Source organism: Felis catus, chromosome C1, assembly GCF_018350175.1.
Source record: "Felis catus isolate Fca126 chromosome C1, F.catus_Fca126_mat1.0, whole genome shotgun sequence".
In the NCBI taxonomy this organism is placed as follows: Eukaryota; Metazoa; Chordata; class Mammalia; order Carnivora; family Felidae; genus Felis; species Felis catus.
The window spans coordinates 170,145,162-170,158,440 of record NC_058375.1 but is presented as its reverse complement, the minus strand read 5'-3'; the positions used below and the strand labels follow the sequence as shown (position 1 = coordinate 170,158,440).

The 13,279-nt window shown below is 39.1% G+C and overlaps 1 pseudogene; it reads left to right on the top strand.

The window, feature by feature from the left end:
• Positions 1-4,119, top strand: part of LOC101096588 — a 138,406-nt pseudogene extending 134,287 nt beyond the window's left edge.
• Positions 4,120-13,279: the final 9,160 nt, after the last annotated feature.

The window sequence follows — 13,279 nt, the reverse complement described above, 5'->3', positions numbered from 1 at the left end:
GACTAGAACAGCTGGGGCTCCTCAATCACCTTTCTCTTTCTCTATAGGGTCTCTCAGCATGCTGGCTTCAGGGTAGCAAGAATTCTTCCATGTGGTTCAAGGATTCAAAGGCAAATGTCTTAAGAGAGAAAGAGCCAGACAGAAGCCATATCACTATTTTGATTGTCTTGGAAAGGCAGGGGATGTTATTTCTGCTGCATTCTACTGGGGTTGGGGCAGTTACAAAGGTTTACCCAGCTTCAAGGGAGAAGGTGGGGGTATAGGCTTTGCCTCTTGAAGAGAAGTGTTGATATAACATTATAAGAACATGTGGGATGGTATATATATAAACATATGTAGACTATATATGTATATAAGTATACACATTCTCCAATGTTTGGAAAATCAAATTTGTCACATTGCTTTATTCTTCCTCCAAAGCAGTTTCCAGTCTGATTATTGCCTGTCTCCCTCACTAGAATATAAATCCTATAAAGGCAGGACTCTGGTCTGTCTTTGCTGCTGATCAATCTTTACTATCTGAATCAATGATTAGCATAGAGTAGGCACTCAACATTTTCCATTGTTGAATGAATAAACATCTCCCAAATCAATTATCTATGAAGCAACACAAGTATTATAAAAACCAGCGTTGGGGCGCCTGGGTGGTGCAGTCGGTTAAGCGTCCGACTTCAGCCAGGTCACGATCTCGAGGTCCGGGAGTTCGAGCCCCGCGTCAGGCTCTGGGCTGACAGCTCGGAGCCTGGAGCCTGTTTCCGATTCTGTGTCTCCCTCTCTCTCTGCCCCTCTCCCGTTCATGCTCTGTCTCTCTCTGTCCCAAAAATAAATATAAACGTTGAAAAAAAAATAAAAAAAAAACAGTGTTTTAGAGATGGAAGAAAATTTTATAATATTCTATAAATTTTCCCAGAAATGTAATAAGACAATAGAACATACTACAATTATATTTTTTATGGCAATTAGTGAATTTATTTTAGTTTTTTTCAATATATGAAGTTTATTGTCAAATTGGTTTCCATACAACACCCAGCATACTACAATTATCTTAAAAGGGATTTGGTTTTCACAGTGTGTGCCTAAATAGAAAAAGAAAAAAAAATTCTATAATATGTTGGAAAAATTATGACTCTTTTCATGACGTTATATTTACTAAGTTCTCAGTGGTATAAATTGCAACAGATGAGGAGTGGCAAGTTTAGGCCACTTGTGCACAGATTATAACTTTGCAAATAGCATGTTAATCTTCTAGTCACAACAACACAAATGCAGTCATTTAGCTCATAATGATATCAATGAAGATGAACTGTATGGTACAGGGACCCTTACTCTCTGTTTTTGACTTCTCACTTTACCTTTTTCAATGGACCTAAATTTCTGCTTCTTTTAAGGAAGATTGTTGACATACAGAAGGAAATTATTGCTTGGATCTTTACTGCATCCAAGAAACATTAATTTGAAACTCATTCTCTGTAACACTAAATGTAGTGGTTTGTGACAGAAACATGGGAATTGGCCTTAAAATTGTCCTCTTAATAACATGCCTCAAGGACATAAGAATCATTTCACCAGTGGGAAAAATAGGTGATTTTTCATGTGATTTGAAAACAACCTAAAGCTCACAAAGAAGAGTTGAGAAATTAATTATATATCAGCAGTTAATGTACAAGCATTTAAAAAGATGCTGCAAAATTCGGGGCAAAAAATAATTTTTTCATAGCTGACAGGAATACTTAACTAAAACTCCAAGATAATTAACTAAAAAATTAGAACTAATATAAATGTCAACAAATTATTTGGATAGATTATAAAAATATCAATCAATTTTGTATAAATACCAATGTTTAGAAGACCCAGTGGTAAAATAAGGAAGCATAATACCTACCAGCAAAATATAAAACACTTAGGATCAGTGATAAGATATGAAAGAGGGACTAAATTGAGAGACAATGCGGTGAAGAATTTAAGGAGCATGGCCCAAACCGGCTCTTGTGACATCTTGGCAAGCCAGCAGAATGGGTCTGCAAATTCTAAGTGACAAAGTTGTCACTGGTGACAAAAGTACAGAAAACTGTGACTTCTGTTTTCACCACTAGAACTTACCAGAAGTTCATCTGTTCTTCGGCTGTCACAGAAAGAAAATATGTCACCCAAGAACGGGGCTAAAGCTGTGAAGGTGGCTTTTCTGTCACCTTTGTGGGATCCACCAAAGCACAGTATTTTAAGTCCCAGCATGAACAGCAAACTTGAGACTCGTTTTACTCTGGAGGACACCATTGGGTTAGAAAACTTCCCCCAAATCTGGATCCAGAAAGAGAACCAATAGTTCACTAAAGAAGTGGACACCAAAATGACCAACGGAATTCTCCAGAAACGGTGGCTGAAACCAGCTTTGTAGAGACGTGTTTCAGTGGGCCGGCTTGGCTTCCTTGGCTTGCCTTGATCCCTCAAGCTCTCCCCACAGATACCAGGAAGGCTTGAAAACCAAAAGGGCACCTCCAGAAAGAATTTCTGGTTCTTATTCCTTAGATAAAAGCACTACATTCGCTTCTGAAATCCTAGAAGGCCTCCTGGGATGGTGTCCCAAGACAGGTAGCATCCTCAGAGGCCACAGTAGGAGAATGGCCCCTCACAGACCTCGGGCTGGCCCTGACCTGCCACCTGCTCCCTTCCCCAGGTTGTACCTTTCTGAGGCGCCACGCCCTTAGGTCCTCAGAAGTAGAGGCCAATGGCCAAATAACCCCGGAATTTAACTTCTCTGACGATGTTGTCAGGAAAAGGGCACCCCGACCAAGAAAGCTGAGAGAGAGACCTGGCCTCAACTTTTCCTTGAGGAGTCCAGAGGCGAGGCAGGAAAATGTCCCCAGGGAGGCACACGACAGTCCTGTCCCCCCCTCCCCGAGGGTCCTACAACCTAGGCAACCCAAAGTGTAACCCATTTGTGGGTGGTGGAGAGGCTCGGAGCCCAGAGTGACCCTGGAGCAAGTCACTGCGCCTGAGCTCTGTGGTGAGGAAGTCCCCTCCCAGCAACCCTGCTTTCAGACTCAGCAATTGACAACTTATGGTGACACTGGTGGGAATGCGGAGGGAACTGTGAACTCCTCAGGTGCGTGGATTCCCACTAACAGTTGGGTGGTGAGCCCACTGCCTCCTCTGCTGACCCAGTGTCCTCGCTCCACGGCAGGGGCCAGAGCCTGCCTTGGACACGAATGAGGAGTGCTTCAGAGACCCTGTTGATGCTCTAAGCACCTGAGCAGAGGTTGATTATCTGAAGCAGTTTGGGACTTCCTCGTTTAAAGAGTCGGCCTTGAGGAAATAGTCCTTGTACTCGAGTTTTACGCAGGAGGAGGCCCTTGCCTGTGGCCCCTGAAAGCAGGAGTGCGCACGATGCACACACACCTTCTTCCTGAAGCCCACCCGAGGCCAAGCTGGTAGAACTTGATTCCTTCGGAGCTCCAGTAGGTCCCTGTGTCCTTGGGCCAGGAGGTTCGTGGTAACCGTGGTGCCTGTCATGGACGTACTGCAGCACAACCAGAAAGACCTGGACCTGGCAGTGTAAGGATACAAAAGCTGAAGCTATTGGTGAAGAACAGGTATGAGGAGCTGTACACAAAGAACCTGGAAATGAGGAAGATCTCCAACGGGTTTGAGGGGATCCTGGACCAGGTGCTGGAGGAGGCTTAGAAATAGAAGTAACTTGCCAGAGCCCAAATTCAGAGGGTTCTGAAAGAAAAAGACCAACTTACTGTAGACTTGGACTACATGGAAAAATCTTTCTCTGTCCTCTTCAAGTGGTTTGAAAAACACAAGGAGGTCATTGAAGGATACCGCATGAATGAAGAATCTGAGAAGTGTATGAGGATTGAAAGGAAAGACCAGAGATACCAAGCACTGAAGGCCCACATAGAAGAGAAACTCAAGCTACCAAACGAGGAGATCATGCAGATCTGGAGCAAAGCCCAAGCCTTGGCCTTGGCCTTCCATGTGAGCTTGAGGAAAGAGCAGATGTGCATCCAGTTGCTAGAGAAGGCCACTGAGCGGAAGATTAAAGAAAATGAACTCATCAGAATCTCTGACAACCTCATTTCTAAAATAGAAAAGATCCGAGGTGCAAGTTCCTGACCAAGGTCTGTCTCCATTATGTCTGACTCTCTATTGAAAGATCTCATGTTCTTTCTTGACTCTATAACTTGTTTTTAAACTGGATTGCTTTAAAAAGAAGACTAGTTTCCCTCTAGTCAATGGAGGAGGAAGGGAGGAGGAGGAGAATGAGGAGGAGAAGGAGGGAAAGGTGGGGGGAGGAGCAGGGGAAGGTGGAGGAGGAGGAGGATAATTATTTAAGAGTTTAAGGCTTTGGAATTATACAAATCTAGGTTTAAATCCTAACTCTGTCATGTACTAGCTGGTGGGCTTAATCTCTTTGAGCTCACTTTCTCTGTCTATAAATGGTTGCAATAATTGAAATATTAGTGTAAGATTGACAGACAATGTATGCATGGAAAAAAATAATAGCTATTAAATATAATTTAAAATGCATCAAAATATTATTAGTAAAACTGTGGGACTTACACAATGGACAGACGGAGCAATAAGATAGCACAGATGCTTCAGGGACAAATACTAGGATATATAAAAATATACTATTTGATAAAGGCCACAATACAAATCAATGAAGGCAGAAGAAACATGTCAATAAATGATTCTGAGCTGTGGGTGAAAGCTTTGAAAAATATAGTACATGTGTACTTTTCACCTAAACATAAATAAATTCCATATAATTTAGAGCACTAAATAAACAAAATGAAACTATACCAATTAGAATAAAATCAGACTCAGTAAGTATTTGGATATTGACATGGGGAAAAAACCTCCAAGACAAAAGAGCAATAGCAGAACCACAGAGAAGAGATGGACAGATTGACCACATACGAAGTTAGGTTGAGGGGCACCTGGCTGGCTTGGTGGAGCTCGTGATGCGAGATCTTGGGGTTGTGAATTGAACCCTGCATTGGGTGTAGACATTACTTGAAAAAAAAATCTTGAAAAAAATATTAGGTCTGGGGCACCTGAGTGGCTCAGTCAGATAAGCATCTGACTCAGCTCAGGTCATGATCTCATGGTTTGTGAATTCAGGGCCCACATCAGGCTCTGGAGACTGCTTTGGATTCTGTGTTTCACCCTCTCTCTGCCCCTTCCTCCCTCACACTCTGTCTGTCTCTCTCAAAAATAAATAAACATTAAAAAACATTTTTAAAAAGTTAGGTCTAAATGACAGCAAAAAGGTAATGAAATATTTGCATTATTCATGATAGGCCAAAGGTTAATATAAATATTTAAAGAACATTTATAAACCAATAATAAAAATTATAAACCCTATTACAAAAAAATGAACAAAAGGTGGAACAAGTAATTTATTAAGTAGTACAAAGCCTCCCCTGCCAAATTAATAGAAGAAATCTCAGTAACAAATTTAAATTAACTTTTTTGTTTATTATATTGGTAAATAATTTTAAATAAAAATATATAATATACATGATTCGCTAGTGTGCCCTGAGATTGGAAATTCATGTATTGCAGAAAGAGAACAAATAGGAGTAAACATTAAGGAAATTATACTAGATTTATAATCCTTGACCCAATGTTTTTCCTATACAGATTTGCTCTTAAGAAATAGAGATGCAGACTATTACTAATGTGCAAAAATATATTTATTAGAGGATTATTTGTAATAAAGGAAAATTGGGAAAAAATTAGGGATGGATAAATAATGGTACAATCATATGATAGTATACTATGCAGTAGTTAGTTAAGCAATTTTGAAGAAAAGTTAAGAGAATGGGAAAATGTCCATAGTAAAATTTTAAAAGGATAAAGGAGTATGCAATTTTATAAACCTCTATATCATACTCTGATTTTTAGTGGTTGTTTCCTATCACGGAACTTTCACTTTTTACTTTGCATTTTCCAGTATTTTGTCAAGTTCTCCATAATAATTATATGTATTTTAGTACTCAGGAAATGGGCAAAATGCTGCTCCTCATATTGTATTAAGTAAGCAAAACCATAAAATGCATATTCAGAAGGTCTCAACTGTATAAATAAAAGTATTTATTTTTAAATCATTTTATTATTATTATTATTTTTAATTTTTTTTTCAACGTTTATTTATTTTTGGGACAGAGAGAGACAGAGCATGAACGGGGGAGGGGCAGAGAGAGAGGGAGACACAGAATCGGAAACAGGCTCCAGGCTCCCAGCCATCAGCCCAGAGCCTGACGCGGGGCTTGAACTCAGGGACCGCGAGATCGTGACCTGGCTGAAGTCGGACGCTTAACCGACTGCGCCACCCAGGCGCCCCTTTTAAATCATTTTAAAATAAAACAAGGGGCGCCTGGGTGGCTCAGTCGGTTAGGCGGCCGACTTCGGCCCAGGTCATGATCTTGCGCTCCGTGAGTTTGAGCCCCGCGTCAGGCTCTGTGCTGACAGCTCAGAGCCTGGAGCCTGCTTCATATTCTGTGTCTCCCTCTCTCTGACCCTCCCCTGTTCATGCTCTGTCTCTCCCTGTCTCAAAAATAAATAAATGTTAAAAAAAAAAAATTAAAAAAAAATAAATAAAACAAAAAGCCTGAAAAGAAAGAGTTTTATGTCTATTTGGCAGGCAGTGGACAACCTGAGAAAGTTCATGGGACCATGTGATTAGAGTGGCAGTTAAGATGAACTGCTTCGCAGGGTGCTAATAACTGGTGGGGAAAGGTGATCCGGACCAGGCTATGGTAGAGGGGACAAGAAGGGGTTGATATTGAGTTACTACAAGGAACAGAACTGAAAATACTTGGAGACTGAGAGTGGGACATGGAGGACAAGTAGGAGCCAAGAGCTAAAAAAAAACTCCCGAATTTAAAAAATACATACAATTATTGTAGAAAATTTGAAACAATAAAGAAAAATGCAAATTAAAAAAGTGAAATAAAATAAAAGTGCCAACCTACAGAAACATGAAAATTTGGAGGAAAAGCTGGTGTGAAGAGTAAGTTAATTTTTAAACTTAAGTTTGTGGCTACAAGAGGATATTAAAAATATATTTTAACATCTCCCTTAGTTTTTATTACATAATATGTAAACAGTAGAAAAAATCAAATAAGAGAGAAAGGTACACATTACTATCAAATCTCCTATTGAATTTCCTATTATTACTGGAAGTCCTTCTCTTCATTACTAGCCACTTTGAATTATTTTCAGTTTTATTTCCTCTGGTGATCAATTTATAGCTGTGGAGCTCAAACCTCGATATCTTGACCTATCAACATCAAACATTACCTGATGTCTCCACAGTCGGAAACACCAAGAACTTTCTCTCTCTTCCTAATTTTTTTAAGTTAAATTATTTTGGGATTCTTTTGGTAACGATTGTAACATGTTACACTTCTGTAAGATGTTTAATACTTAAACTTTTATATCTTGATCAGCCAACTTCAAACATTATCACTGAATTCTCGACAATATAAACTGAGAATGTCAGTGATTATAAACTTCCTTACACTTCTCATCCCCCTGTTTTTCTCCCAATATCTGGCAGGTATGTGATTACTTATTAAAGTTCAGAACATTTATACTTTATTTGTAACTAAAATAAAAAAGACTCATATTTTGCCTAGTGGTTAAATTCTAAAAACTGATAAATATTTGATAATATTATGACTATGTAAATATTTTTGATGTAGAACATACTACATGTTTGAGGACCCACTATTAAAGAAATGTAATTCTTTATTTCTTTGCTTTTTAAACAACTTTATTGAGGTATAATTCGTACACCATATAATCCATCCCTTTTAAGTATACAATTTCAAGAGTTTTACAAAACTTACTGAGTGGTGCAGTTTTCATCATAATCCAGTTCTAGAACATTTTCATCACTCTGATAAAATACCTCTTGTCCATTTACAGTCAATCCCTTTCCTACCCCCAGCCCCAAGTAACCACTAATCTACTTTCTGACTCTACAGATTTGCCTTTTCTGGTTTCGTTCACATAGGAAAACAGATTTAAGATTTATGTATGTTGTAGCAGGTATCAGTGTTTCATTCCTCTTTACTCTAGCTAGGGCTCCATTGTTTTGATTTACCACATTTTGTTAGTCATTTATAAGTTGATGGACATTTGAATTGTTTCCACTTTTTGGCCATAATAAATAATTCTGCTACAGACATTTGTGTACAGATCTTTCTGTGGACTCATGCTTTTTATTTCTCTTGGGTAGATACCTAGGAAATTAAATTCTGTACTTTCTAAACCAATCTACTCAAAGAAAAGTGTCACAATTATCAAAAGCATCTGGTGTTGTGGGAATCAGAGCTCAGAGAACCTGTACAAAAATGCCAGTAGTGTGGCTACTGCTTTTGGTGTGAGGAACAAACACAACTTTTTGTTCCTGACCCAAGGATAGGCTGGTAGGCTGATCTGATAGTCTGTATGAATGGCAAAATCTCAGAATCTTTACAGTTCTTGACATCTTTTTGTATCTGTTAATAAAATAAGGCATATCGATTTTATTGATCTTTTCAAAGAGCCAACTTTTTAGTTTGTTGATTATCTCTTTTGTCTTTCTGAGTTTTATTTCATTGATTTCTGCTCTGATATTTATTTCTTTATTTTTACTTATTTTGCTTATCCTCTTAAGATTCTTAATGTGGATCCTAATGTCATTGATACAAGATCTTTGGTCATTTCTTTTTTAAATTTTTTAAAATGTTTATTAATTTTTGAGAGAGAGACAGAGCATGAATGGGGGAGGGGCAGAGAGAGAAGGAAACAGAATTTGAAGAAGGCTCCAGGCTCTGAGCTGTCAGCACAGAGCCTGATGCGGGGCTCGAACCTACAGACTGTGAGGTCAAGACCTGAGCTGAAGTCAGACACCCAACCAACTGAGCCACCCAGGCACCCCTGTTCATTTTTAATACAGCTATATAGTGCTATAAATCCCCCCATCCCAGGTACTGCTTTAGCTATTTCTCACAGATTTTGATATGTTGTATTTTCATCTTTATTCAGTTGAAAACACATTCTAATTTCCTTTTCAGTTTCTTATTTGGCCCATGGGTTAATTAAAAGTGTATCATTTAGTTTTCAAGTATTAGGGATTTTTCAAAGATATTTCTGTTACTGATTTCTCATTTAATTCCACTGGGGTCAGAGAATATACATTGTATTATTTGATCTTTGTAAATTTATTGAGATTTGTTTTATCACCCAGCATGTGATTTCTTTTGGTAAATATTCAATGTGTGTGCTTTAAAATAATGTGTATTTTGCTGTTGTTCAGTGGAGTGTACTATAAATGTCAATCAGGTCAAGTCTACTGACAGTGAGGTTCAGTTCTCTTATATACTTACTGGGTTTCTCTACTTGTTTTGTCAATTTTTAGAGTGAGATATATAAAATATATGACTATATGACTGTAATTACAAATGTATTTATTTCTCCTGAGATTTATATTATTTTTGCTTTCATGTATTTTGAAGCTCCATTATGTGTATCTTCATTTTGACACCTTCATTTTTTAGAGACCTATCTGTGCATTAAAAAGCATATTTACTACAATTTTTCCAATATTTGAAATGCTTTTTGACCTGGAAATTTTTGGAATATCTAGTGTGCCATATTGTTAAAACTTTGCATATTTTCTGGGGTTTTACTTATCAATTTATTTATTTAAAAAAATTTTTTTAGTGTTTATTTTTGAGAAGGGGGGAGGGGCAGAAAAGAGGGAGACACAGAATCCAAAGCAGACTCCAGGCTCTGAGCTGTCAGCACAGAGCCTGACACGGGGCTCAAACTCACAAACCGTGAGATCGTGGCCTGAGCCGAAGTCGGACGCTCAACAGACTGAGCCACCCAGGTGCCCCTTTAGTTATCAATTTAGAAGTAGTGTGCTTTCATTTAATCAATGACATAATCTTTTTAGTTTGTTAAGGTGGTTTTAAAATTTAATCCTTTTTTTTTCCTTGAAGCCATCTTTTTTGGATCCCCTGCTTCTTGTTCTAATTTGAATTAATTTCTTCCTAGCCCTTCTTCACAGAAGTAAACCTGGGACTTTGTTTTCAATCTCTATGGCTAGTTAGGTACAAGTCTCTGATTTTAGTCACTAATTACTTTTTGTTTCTCAAGTATACTGACTCAGGCAATTATTTTAGAAGATTATTTGAGTGGTATGCTTTCCAATTTGGTGCTCCTGAGTATGTCATCATTTATCTTTGTCATTTGCTGGGTGCGAACTTGTAAGTTTAAAACTGTTTCCCTCCAATTTATTACATGGTGCTAGTATAACCTTAATATGAAAATCAATAAAGTTAGTGCTACAAATATTTCAAACATTTCACTCATGAATTAGGATGTAAAGTTTCTAAATAAAATGAAGACTAGCAATGCATAAAAACAATAATGCTCTATGACAAATTATTTGGAAAATAGCTCATGGTCAGTAAATCTACTGAAATAATTACACTTCAGTCTGAAGGAGGAAAGTCATGTGATAGTATCAATAATAATAAATGCTAACAATTAAAACATTATTTTTTAATTCTAACAATTTAATAGAGCAGTTACTATGCTTCTGATACTGTTTTAAGTTCTTTGTGTATATTAACTCATTTAATCCTTACATCAGCATTATGAGAAAGATAATCTTATTATGTTCCTTTATACATGAGGGAACAGACACATAATAGTAACTTGCAAAAGATCACATAATTCTTTAAGTGAAAGAACAGGGATTCAAATTCAGGTAGTCTGGATCCTGTTCTATGCTGCAATATATCTTGGCATCCGTAGATACTGAAAAATCATTCTATAAATGTTTATCAACATTCCAATAAAATATTAGGTAATAAGAATGAAGGAACTACTTATTATAATAAAGATAATTTACCTGAATATAGAGTTAAAGCAAAAGAGATGGAACATATGAGAGAGAAGAAACAAATTGGATCAATTTTTACCCTAATTTAGTATTATTTTCTCAACCTCTCCCCAGAGCTCATGTTGAACGTTTTGTTTTGGCAAGCATATTTTAATTTCTCAGCGTACTTTCTTGTTATCTTATTTCTCTGTCTTATGTCAGAATTTTTTTGGTTTAATTTTATGAATGCAACATCTCAAATTTTTCTAAACAGATTAATTAGGAAAGAGAAAAGTTGAATGCTATTCCCTCAGTTCTATTTTCTTCAATGTGATTTATTTTATTTTTATTCTATTTAAAATATTTTTTTAAAGTTTATTTATATTTGAGAGACAGATTGAGTACAAGCGGGGGGAGAGGCAGAGAGAGAGGGAGACACAGAATCTGAAGCAGGCTTCAGACTCCGAACCTTCAGCACAAAGCCTGATGCAGGGCTAGAACCCATGAACCCTGATATAAGGTCATGACCTGAGCCAAAGTCGGATGCTCAATAGACTGAACCATCCAGGCGCACCTATTTTTATTCTATTAATACATCATGTAGACGTTAGTTATAAACTAGAAAAGGAAAATGCTTTGAATTCTCTACATCAACAGAAATAATTTTTTGATGCTGCTTAAGGCTGAAAATTATATTGGTCAAGGATTTAAATAATAAGCTTTTCGGAATAGCTCATTGTTCAAATTTTAGTTTTATTTTATGAAATGCTTAATGCAACAATTAAGCATTTTTGTGTATTAAGGGTGTCATCAGTACACTAAGAGTTCATACGTATCGATATATGACAGAAGTGAGATAGTGAAAGAAAGGGCAAGTAAGTTTCAATGACAAAATTCACCAACACTTAAGCAGAATAGTCCTCAATTTTTACATTGCAAACTATTGGTAAACTAGCCAATGTGAGGGCTTGAAATTTCTTTCCATAATTAGAAAAACATTTGTGCCCTGAAAGGGGTTATAACCTTAAGGACTAGGGTGTTTGGCTCATAAAATAGTAGTGGTGGAGTGCTTGCATTTTATAGAGACTTTTTCACTGTGATTCATCTCTGAGAGCACAGTTCAGATGTTGACTATCTCATTAAAGAAAAATCAGCTAAGAATTTATTAAGTGAATGTATCTAGGATTATAAATTAAGGCACAGGGAAGGCAAAATCACTACTTTCAGAGCAATAACTAGCTCATTTCTGACAATTCTGGAAAATGCCCACAGGGGTGAGTTTGCAACAATGTAAAGCTAGCTAAAGACATTACATTCAGCTGGAGTTCAGGAAACAAACAACTCGTTGGAAAAAGGAAAACTGAAGCCTCGGTTGATTTAACCTTTTCTTTTTTGAAAACTTCATTTTCTGCTGACCTTGTTGCCACGTTCTGTCCACGAGTGTGTAGAAGCGCCTGCGACCCCGTGGTGGTCCCTGCCCACCCGGCGCGGGGTCCCCGAGGCTGCAGCGGGTCCTGGGGGCGGGCTCCCGCTCCAGCTTCAGGAGGGAGCCCCCAGCAGGCTCGGAGGGCGACCGCACCTCGCGCGGGTCCACCAGCACGTGCCGAGAGGCGGCCGGTTGGGAGCTGGAGCGGCCGGTCCACCTGAGGTTCCTCCTGGTTCACAGCAGCGTCCTGCTCTTCCCTTTCAGTCTCTGTGGGATCTCAGTGCCGGTGGAGACCAGGCGTGACCCTCCGTGGCGGGGCGGCTCAGGGAGATGGGGCCGTGGGCGCACAGAACTTCCTCCCCGGCGCCCCCCGCGTCACACCCGCGGAGCCAGCTCCCTCGTGGGTGCTCTGGGGTGGCAGTGGCCACGCGGCGCAGACCTGGCAGAGGTGGGTTAGGATAAGACACCTCTCCAGAGGCTGGGGGTCAGCCCTGGGATCAATAACGGCGGAAGTCTGGCTTCCCGCGCCCAGGAGGCTGCCTCCGTCTGGTTAGAGAAGGTTCCGAGGCGAGGTGGCCACCGACAGGAGTGGCTCCAGGGACAGCCGCAGACTTCACCAGAGCTGGCTGGCCAGTGCTCCTGGAGGGTATGATACTGAGGGCAGCCAGGTTTTCAACGCGAGCCGCCAGCAGAAGCTTCTCCCAGGTCCTCTTGAGATTTATGAGGTAATGCTGTTACTTTTCCTTTTGTAGATGATGGTTTCGTTTGGAAGTCAAGGTTTGTGCCACCCAAATGGGTTCCTGATGAAAGGAATTTGAGGGCATCCTGCTCCTTTATTTGCAGGACATCAAGGGCTCTGGACGCTGTGAAAGTTTTCTGTGAAGTTATTATGGGAACCCAGAAAGGAGGCCTATACGACTCTGCCCAAATAGCGCAGAAATCTCACCTCTTCTAATTTG